Source organism: Callithrix jacchus, chromosome 6 (genome assembly GCF_049354715.1).
Source record: "Callithrix jacchus isolate 240 chromosome 6, calJac240_pri, whole genome shotgun sequence".
Lineage (NCBI taxonomy): Eukaryota > Metazoa > Chordata > Mammalia > Primates > Cebidae > Callithrix > Callithrix jacchus.
Genome location: NC_133507.1, coordinates 127,011,879 through 127,021,213, shown reverse-complemented (window position 1 = coordinate 127,021,213; position 9,335 = coordinate 127,011,879).

The window sequence follows — 9,335 nt, the reverse complement described above, 5'->3', positions numbered from 1 at the left end:
TGTGAGTACAATAGATTAGCAAGTTTTAGAGGGATGTTGAAGACATCCCAGCACCTGATGGAGTTTTTCTTGTTGACCAAAGCAGAGGATCGGAAAGGAAATAGCTTTCTCATGGTGATTATGTGCTACTAAGTACCACCTAAAACCAGATTCTCTGTGGAAATAAGGACTAATGATGGTAAATAACCCAGAGCCTCCATCATCTAACATGCTAAATGCTTCATGTAGTCTTCACATCGTCCTGTGAAGTCAGCACAACCACCACTTTAAAGACAGGTGGGTGAGGTTAAGAGATGGCCAGGCTAAGAGATAGCTGGGTCACCCAGCCTGTCAATGCCATTCCCCACAGGGCCTATGATAGCTTGTACCCCATGGAGAACTGAGGGAGCATGGCGGGGCGTGCCTGCCAGTTATTTCCCAACCTTAACCCAATGTGACCCAGCTTATCAACACTGCTCCAGTGAGTTCACTGGGGCAGGGACATGGTGTAGGATTTAAGTGACAGAGAGGAGTAAAGTTTCAGTGAAGGCCCCAGTGGGAGCTGGGGACACCCCTAAGGAAGGCAAGCCTGAGATGTCCTGATGCAGGTTCCTGGGGAGGATCTCATTGCCTCTCAACAGAGCATGGGTAGCACCTGTCATCAAGAATACACAAGTTTCCCCATCTCTGGCCTTACTTGGCAAGAACCTGGTTTGTGTGTTGGGGGCAGAGTTGAGGGTGGGTGGGGGTGATACATCAGCAGAAGCAAAGATCCATGTTATGGGACAAAGTCTGGCTTTGCACCCTCCAAACCTATTAGACAGTTCACCTGCAGATATGCAAATGCTTGTGATGGAATGTGTCTTCTGCGAGGGGCCTATATTCTGTAGCTTGATATTGCAGATATTCAAAGGCACAGCCCGGAGGGCAGGCACCTTTGAAAGTGGGTCCCAAAGTGGTGTGGCCACACCTCTCTGAGGCTCCCCTTTAAAGCCTGAATGGATTAAAAAAAAATCACTGTGAAGAGGCACAGCTCCAGGGCAAACACTGTCACACGGAGAAGGTCAAGAGAGGGTCAGGAAAAAAAAGAAAATTGAAAAGCCACCTGGAGAGCTGGGCTGTGCCTGGGTCTGGATCACCCCCTCCCTGCCCCACCGTCTCACACCTAGGGGGTCCAGGTGCAAGATGGTGGGAGGGTGTGAAGCACAGCCCCCACTTTCCAATCACCCAGAATGCTACTTATCAAAGCGATTCGATTCCTAAGTGGTGGAGCTGTTGGAAGCCTCAGAGCAGGGAAGGTATAATATGACTAAAAGCTGCTTTAATAAAGCACTGGGCTGGGTTTGAGCTGCACTCTCCATAAATCAGAGGGCGACACCACAGCACTCTCTGAAGATCAGCAAGACAGCGCATTGTGGAGCTGGGGCAGCTCTTAAATCTAATCGACAGCTCTTTGAGCAAAAATACTGCCATGACTGGAGTACAGGGGTGGCTGCATGCTGGAAAATATCCTAAGGAGCACGCACATTTCCCAGGTGATAAGAACGCTGAATGGTTCTGAGCCGAGAAACCTTGGAAAACAATTAGCCAGAGAGGCAAGATCACCTGTTGAAATTATGGCCCTGCACTTTACTGCTCCTAATAAATGTTCTGGCAGCCTCTCTCCAGCTCAGGGTCCTGGTCTGCTTATAGCTTTAACTGTTGGGGGAATTAAGTCATCAAAGTTTCATCTACCTGTCTGACTTCAGCCAAAAGTACAACTTATTTGCCTGGATATCTTTCAAAACTGCTGTCTTCATAGATTATCATTTAATATATAGTGGAACTAACCCAAGGCTGCCTGTTTCTTGAGTCTAAAATGTCAAAATCTGCATTTACACATTCTGAATTGTCAACATTGCACACACTTTAAATAGTAATCACAACATAAGCTATGAAGAATGAAAAGAAATTACATTGAGATTTACTTTTCCTCTCCACTCTTCATTGGTGTAGCAGGGAGGATGGGCTGTGGACTCTCAGCTGGATTTGAGATCAGAACCGCCATTGTACTCGCTACCACTGGTTCTTAATCTCCTGGAACCTCAGTTTTCTGGTTTGTGATATACAGATAGTCACCTTATTGGTGTGAAGAGAAAATGGGATAAACGTAGGGAAAGTAAGTAGCATAGCCCTTGTATATTCAATAAATATTAGACCCCTTTTCTTTCTAGTGAGGGCTGACGATTTGTTGAGTTTTTCCAGTTCAGTTCTCATGGTACTTTCCTGGAGCCAATTTTATGTAAACATTCATTTGTGTGAGTGACTTTTCTCACCTCCTCAAGCGCCAGGACAACTGGCCCGAGCCGCCACGGCTCCCAGACTTTTCTAAGAACCTAAGTAAGTCCCTAAGTAACTTGTTCTTATTGGATCTGAAATTCCAAGGGCGAGTTATTTAATTCATTTAAGGCTCTGTTTTCTTATAGAGTTTGAGGATTAAATGGGATAAATTATGAAAAATATTTAGACCAGTATCTAGTGCTTACTAAGCAGTGAATAAATATTAGCTATTATTATTACTCACCTACAACCCTCCCTCCACCCCTAGTCACACATACGTGGGGAGTTTCTGTCTCCACGCAGACGCTTCTGTTCTGTTCTTTATCTATAAAGCCAATATCCTTCTTTGCTTAGCCTATTTAGTCTTCCTGTCCTCTAAGGCTATTTCAGATGTCATGTCTTCCATGAGACCTTCCTGACTCTGTCTACACCCAAAGGCAAAAGTCAGCCTCCCCCTTGCAGGCTTCCCAGTTATAAGGTACCTCCCTCAAGCACTGATCACTTTCAACCTTGAGTTCTGGCTCTTTCTGAACATGTTTTTCTCTTCTACTTAACTCTTGGGTCCTTGGAAGTAGAATCCAAGGCTTGTCTATGTCTGGGATCCTCTGCAGTATTTTATAGTGTCTGACATAAGTGTGCGCTGGGCTATAATTAAATGTCATTTTATTTTTCTACTTCTTAATAGACTAAATAGGCAGAAGAGCTACAAAGTCAAGGATCGTTAGAATCTAGTTAAAATTATATATGTATGTATGTGTCTCTCTGTCTATAAATAGATACCTATACACATCTATCTCCTCTCTCTATATATCTGTATCTATCTGTAGAGAGAGAGACAGGGTCTTGATCTGTTGCCCAGGCTAGAGTGCAGTGGTGTGATCATAGTTCACTGCAGCCTCGACCTCCTGGGCTCAAGCTATCCTCTGGCCTCAGCCTCCTGAGAAGCTGGGACTACAGGTGTGAGCCATCACACCTGGCTAGTTTTTAAACTTTTTATAAAGACAAGGTCTCATGTCATGCAGGCTGGTCTCAGACTCCTGAGCTGAAGCCATCCTCCCGCCTCAGCCTCCCAAAGTGCTAGGATTACTGGTGTAAGTCACTGCAGCTAGCAAAATTGTATTTTTTATGATGCCTCACATTCATTATTATATAGCAAACTTAGTATTTGGGTTTGTGTGGGGATTGTTGGTAACAACCAAATATAAAGGTTCAAGTTGAAAACCTTTCAAATGGTTTTAAAATGTTAGGCCGGGCGTGGTGACTCACGCCTACAATCCCAGCACTTTGGGAGGCTGAGGCGGGTGGATCATGAGGTCAAGAGATCGAGACCATCCTGGTCAACATGATTAAACCCTGTCTCTACTTAAAATACAAAAAAATTAGCTGGGCATGGTGGCATGCACCTGTAGTCCCAGCTACTCAGGAGTCTGAGGCAGGAGAATTGCTTGAACCCAGGAGGTGGAAGTTGTGGTGAGCTGAGATGGTGCCATTGCACTCCAGCCTGGATAACAAAAGCAAAACTCTGTCTCAAAAAAAAAAAAATGTTGACAGCTGAAGCATCTCTCTGCCACTTTCATAGGACTTTAGTCATCTTTAACCATGACAAAGGACGTTTGAAAGTCCAGTGATTAGGAAGGCACAGGGTTGAGGCACACTGGCCACAGGCTAAGGAGGGATCTTTTTATGCAGCCTGGAGGTATCCTTCATACTGCAAAGCAAGAAGTCCACTCAGGAGCTCACACAGAATGCCTGGAATATAGTAGGCTCTCAGACATACTTAACAAGTAAAAGAAGTTTAGCTCTCATTCCCCACTGTGTAGCCCTGGATTGCCTGGTTGGCTTCTTTATGCCTCAGTTTCTTCAGCAAAAAAAAAAATATAAACCTGATGTTCTTTGTGTGAGAAGCAAAATTTACTGTGATCGTGCAACATGCAGCATGTAAGGTAAACAACAGAATAAATACGGCCACTAAAAAAGAAATCTTGGTTACCAAGACGCTTACAAAGTAATCTCTAGTTTCTTTGGAATAAATAGCTTTCATTACACCTTTTTTTTAAAAGTACTATTGTGTGGAGGACTCAGTTTCTTCATAGGAAGTCAGGGAATCATTCCAACTCACCATCCACAGTTGTTGAAAGGTACTGGTAATACAAGTGATTGCAAAGCACTTGCCTAAAATCCAAGGAGTTATACAGTAATAATAGTAATCACCTGTCACTAAAAGTATTTCCATCTTAGTAGGTTGTAAGTAATACATTTTCGATTTGCTCAAGTCTCTCTTTACTCTCTAAATAATGCATTACCTATTGCATTTACAATCTCCTGGCCTGGTTCTTCGTGTTTTAAATTAGAATCTGGCCTACCCACGCGAGCTAACACCTTTCACCTCAAGAATAATACCAGGCGATCTTGAACGACAGGACTTTGAGATTTACAGCTTGAGCTTCGAGGTAGACGTCAGCAGTGTAACAATTCAGGAAAAGAATCCTCACACCTCATTTCTTCATTCAAATGAATTCAACAAATATTTCTTGAGCATATAGTCAGTCAGGCAGTGTGTTACAAATAAGGTACACCTTAGAAGGCCACACAGATGTAGAAACTAATTATTCTAATACAGGTAGTAAAAGTTTTATTGAGAATCTGCAGAAAGCATCACAGTAACATATAGGGTAGAATTACCAACTCTGCCTCGGGAGGAGGGGTGTGGAAGGTGTTTGGGTTGGTAGAGCTGCAGATAACTGAGCCTTTCCTAGCAAGTTGAAACAGAAAGGAATTTAATGTGGGGAGTTAGGTGTTTATGAAATTGTTAGAAGGGTTGGAGGAGCAGGCTCTAGGTAGTGTTTCCAGGAATAAATCTCAGAAAAATATTACAGAGCTGGCCCACGGAGAAAGTTGCTACTTTCAATAATAAAGTCAGAGATTCTGGACAATTTAAAAAAAATACTTCTCCTGGCCAGGCACAGTGGCTCAGGCCTTTAATCCCAGCAATTTGGGAGACCAAGGTGGGTGGATTGTTTGAGCTCAGGAGCTCGAGACCAGCCTGGGCAACATAGTGAAACCCCATCTCTACAAAATATACAAAACAGTAGCTGGGTGTGGTGGTACAAGCCTGTAGTCCCGGCTACTTGGGAGGCTGAGGTGGGAGGATTGCTTGAGCCTGGGAAGTGGAGGTTGCAGTGAGCCATGATTACACTGCTGCACTCTAACCTGGGCAGCACAGTGAGACCCTGTCTCAAAAAAAAGAACCACAAAAAAACCAAATGATTCCTCCTGTCTTTGATGGTGTATCCTTTGACCACATATCCCCATTCCTCTCTCTTCTAACTACCCAAGTCTCTGGTAACCACCATTCTGCTCTCTCCTGCTATGAGAGCAGCTTTCTAAAATGCCACATGTGAGTGAGAACATGCAGTATTTGTGTATTTGTCTTTCTGTGTCTGGCTTATTTTGCTTAACATAGAGTTCTCCAGGTTTACCCATAATGTCACAAATGACAGGATTTATCTTCTTTTATGGCTGAATGGTACATTATATGGTTTGGCTCTGTGTCCCCCTCCAAATCTCATCTTGAATTGCACTCCCATAATTCCCACATGTTATGGGAGGACCTGGTGGGGGATAATTTGAATCATGGGAGCGGTTTCCCATATACTGTTCTTGTGATAGGGAATAAGTCTCACGAGATCTGATGGTTTTATCAGGGGTTTCTACTTTTGCATATTTCTTATTCTCTCTTGCCGCCGCTATGTAAGAAAAGTGCCTTTCACCTGGTAGTACGCTGACCCTGCTCAGAGTACCCTCTTTGCCCACCCTGCTTTGTCCTATGGATCCTCATTCATCTCACAAGCCCAGCTCAAGCCACATGCTACCAGGGTACAGAGCTGTGAGAATGCATGTCCAGGTCACATGGATCAAAGTCATTAGAAATAACATTAGTACAAGATGTGAACTAGGAGCAGTAAGAATGGAGGCAAGAGAGGCACAGGGGTTTTGGATTTTTGACTTTAAGCTGTAAGTAGTAGGAAGCAACAGAAAGGTTTTATAGGGTGTGTGTTTGTGTGTGTGTGTTTGTGCATGTGTAATGGGGACGGGGTTAATTTTCCTTGACTGCTGGGTATGTTACTACCATAATGTTCTGGGAAATGTTTAACAACTGGCTCTCCAGAGGGAAGAAAAGGACACCCTGATTTGTCAGATATGCCAATTCCTGTGTTGTAAATACTCCTGACATATCTGTTTCTAGCTATCCCCATGATACCACTGAATGTGGAGTTGGGTCTAGATGCATACAGTTGGCTCTTGGAAGCTGGCACCAGTGCTTCTATACAGTAAGTCCTCACTTAACATAATGGGTTATTGAAAACTGCAGCTTTGAGTGAAGTGATGTTTATTGACACCTGTTTTACCCTAGGCTAACTGATAGAAGCAACAGTTAAGTTCCTATGGCATACTTCTGGTCACAAAAACATCACTAAACTTCAAAATAAAGACCCAGAGTGCTTCTAATATTACACATGAAAATACATGTGAGCTATACATACATTGAAGAAAGGTTGATAAGGTAAAATAAGAAAACTATTCGTTTTTTGGAGAATCAGTGAGTAATGGCAGTAGGTTAAATCAAGGAGTAAATGTTTACAAAGTGAAAATTGTAAGGAGCACCTCCTGCCACCATGCAGTTCAAAAACAATCACAGATATTGCAGGCTCACTGAGCACTTTTGTACCGCATGGTTTACTATGCATTTGCATAATTATTATTTACTTTAAAAATTTGTATTTTAGATTATTTTGTATTCATTTTTCCAGTCATTTTTCTTTCTTGTTTTTCCTTTTTTTTTTTTTTTTGTTTTTAGTCAGGGTCTTGCTCTGTCACTCAGGCTGGAGTGCAGTAGCGAGATCTCAGCTCACTTCAAACTCTACCTCCTGGGTTCAAGTGAATCTTGTGCCTCAGCTTCCCACATAGCTGGGATTATAGGCATGTGCCACCATGCATGGCTAATTTTTTTACTTTTATTAGAGATTGGGTTTCACTATATTGGCCAGGCTGGTCTTGAACACCTGGCCTCATGTGATCTGCCTGCCTTGGCCTCCCAAAGTGCTGGGATTATAGACATGAGACACTGTGCCTGGCTTCCAGTCACTTTTCAACCCATTTAGTTCAGCGTTATGGTGGCTGGAGCCTATGTGGGCAGCTCAGGGAACAAGGTGGGAACCAGCCCTGGCCAGGATGCCCTTCCATTGTAGGGAGGACTCACACACACCCACGCTCATTCACACTTGGACTGCCATTTAACTGAATGGGGACATCTTTGGGAAGTGGGGAGAAACTAGAGTATCCATAGAAGTCCCATGCAGACATGGGGAGAATGTGCTAACTCCACACAGACGGTGGCCCTGGCCAGTATACAATTCTTTTCCTAATCAATGTTATAGTGACTCAACATTGAGTGAAACGATGTTATTTGAGGACCTGCTGTCTATGTCATGTGAATTAATTCTCAAAGCAACTCTGTAAGGTGAAGAGCAGTTCTACTTCACTAGTGATGCTAGAGAGATAAGTATTTTATTCAAGATTATGCAACCAGTCAGTAGTTGAACTGTGTTTTAAATCCATGCCTACCTGTTTTCAAAGCCAACTTTTTTTTTTTTTTTGGTAAGGAAACATGCTGCTTCCAGAAGAGTAATATCATCAGATCGCTACTTCAGAAAAAGTCCTAGGCAGGCATATAGAGCATGGATTGGTGCTGTAGTGAAAGAGCTCTAGAGCGTCATGTATGGGTATGTATGTGTGCCAGTACAACTTTATCTACAGAAGCAGGGAACAGGGCTGGAGGTGGGGAGATCACATCGAGGGCTATCGAAGAGGCTGGGTGAGAAGTGATGAGGCTGAGCCCAGGCACGTCACGGTATCTTGAAGCATAAACATATTTGAGGGAATTGCAGGACAGAATGTTGGCCTTCCATCTCATTACATGGGAATGGGTAGGAGGAAGGGGCAGAGTCATAAATGGGAAATCCAGGATAATTTCCAGGTTTCCAGTTTTTCACTGTGAACTTTGTTTACATTTTGGCCAGGACAGAATTGTGAGAAGCAGGTTTCTTTGGAGAAAGCTTGTTTTCAGTGTGGGCATGTTACATTGAAAGGCTTTGCAGGACATCCAAGTGGGAATGTGGAGTGGAAAAGCAGAAAAGTGAGCTCAGGGCACAGATATAAGCTGGAGCAGTCAGTAGTTTCGGCCAAAACCTTGGCTGTGGATGGGCTTACCAAGAGTATGGGGAGGTCTGAGAATAGGCCAGGGGAATAAAGGAGCTAGGGAGTGACAGGGATGGTCTCAAGGACACCTTTCTAGAGATAAGAGTGATTCCAACACCAGAGAATGGTGGCCAGTTTTAGATGTTGTTGTGGATGCTGCGACGGGCTGCTCGAATCCCACTTCAGGAAGGGACTCTTTTCCAGCTGTTTTGAGTACTGTCCAAAGATGGGCCCAGCAGTCAGCTTTCTTTGGGTTTGCCTCAACTGAAGAAAACTGCCAAATCCTATCTACATCTGTCTTCTTTGCAGAGGTAAACTGTATCTACTAATCAATGATGATATAAAGGCTCAGTTCCCTTGTCCCAACTGGGGACAGCTCTGCAGGGCCATTGCTGCTCCCATTGTGGGGTGGCTGAGGCCTAAGCTGGAAGTGCATGACAGCTCAGCTGCTCCCTCTGCCCAGTCCTGTTTCCCTCCCTTTTTAAGGCATTGAGGATGTGTACTCCTCAGTACAAATCCTGCTTGAGAATCTCCCTCCCTCTCAGCATCTGCTTCTTGGGGAGCCCAGCATCCGAGTGATGCTCTCATTCTTTTTGTTCTTTGTACTCTTGCTGTTTTGAACATTGCTAGTAAACTACTGAATGTTGCTGTTCAAGGGTGAGCAGGCCAGACCCACCCATTCATTCATCAGATCCTAAAGCAAGTTTGTCCAACCCACAGCCCAGATGGCTTTGAATGGTGCCCAACACAAATTTGTAAACTTTCTTAAAACATTATGA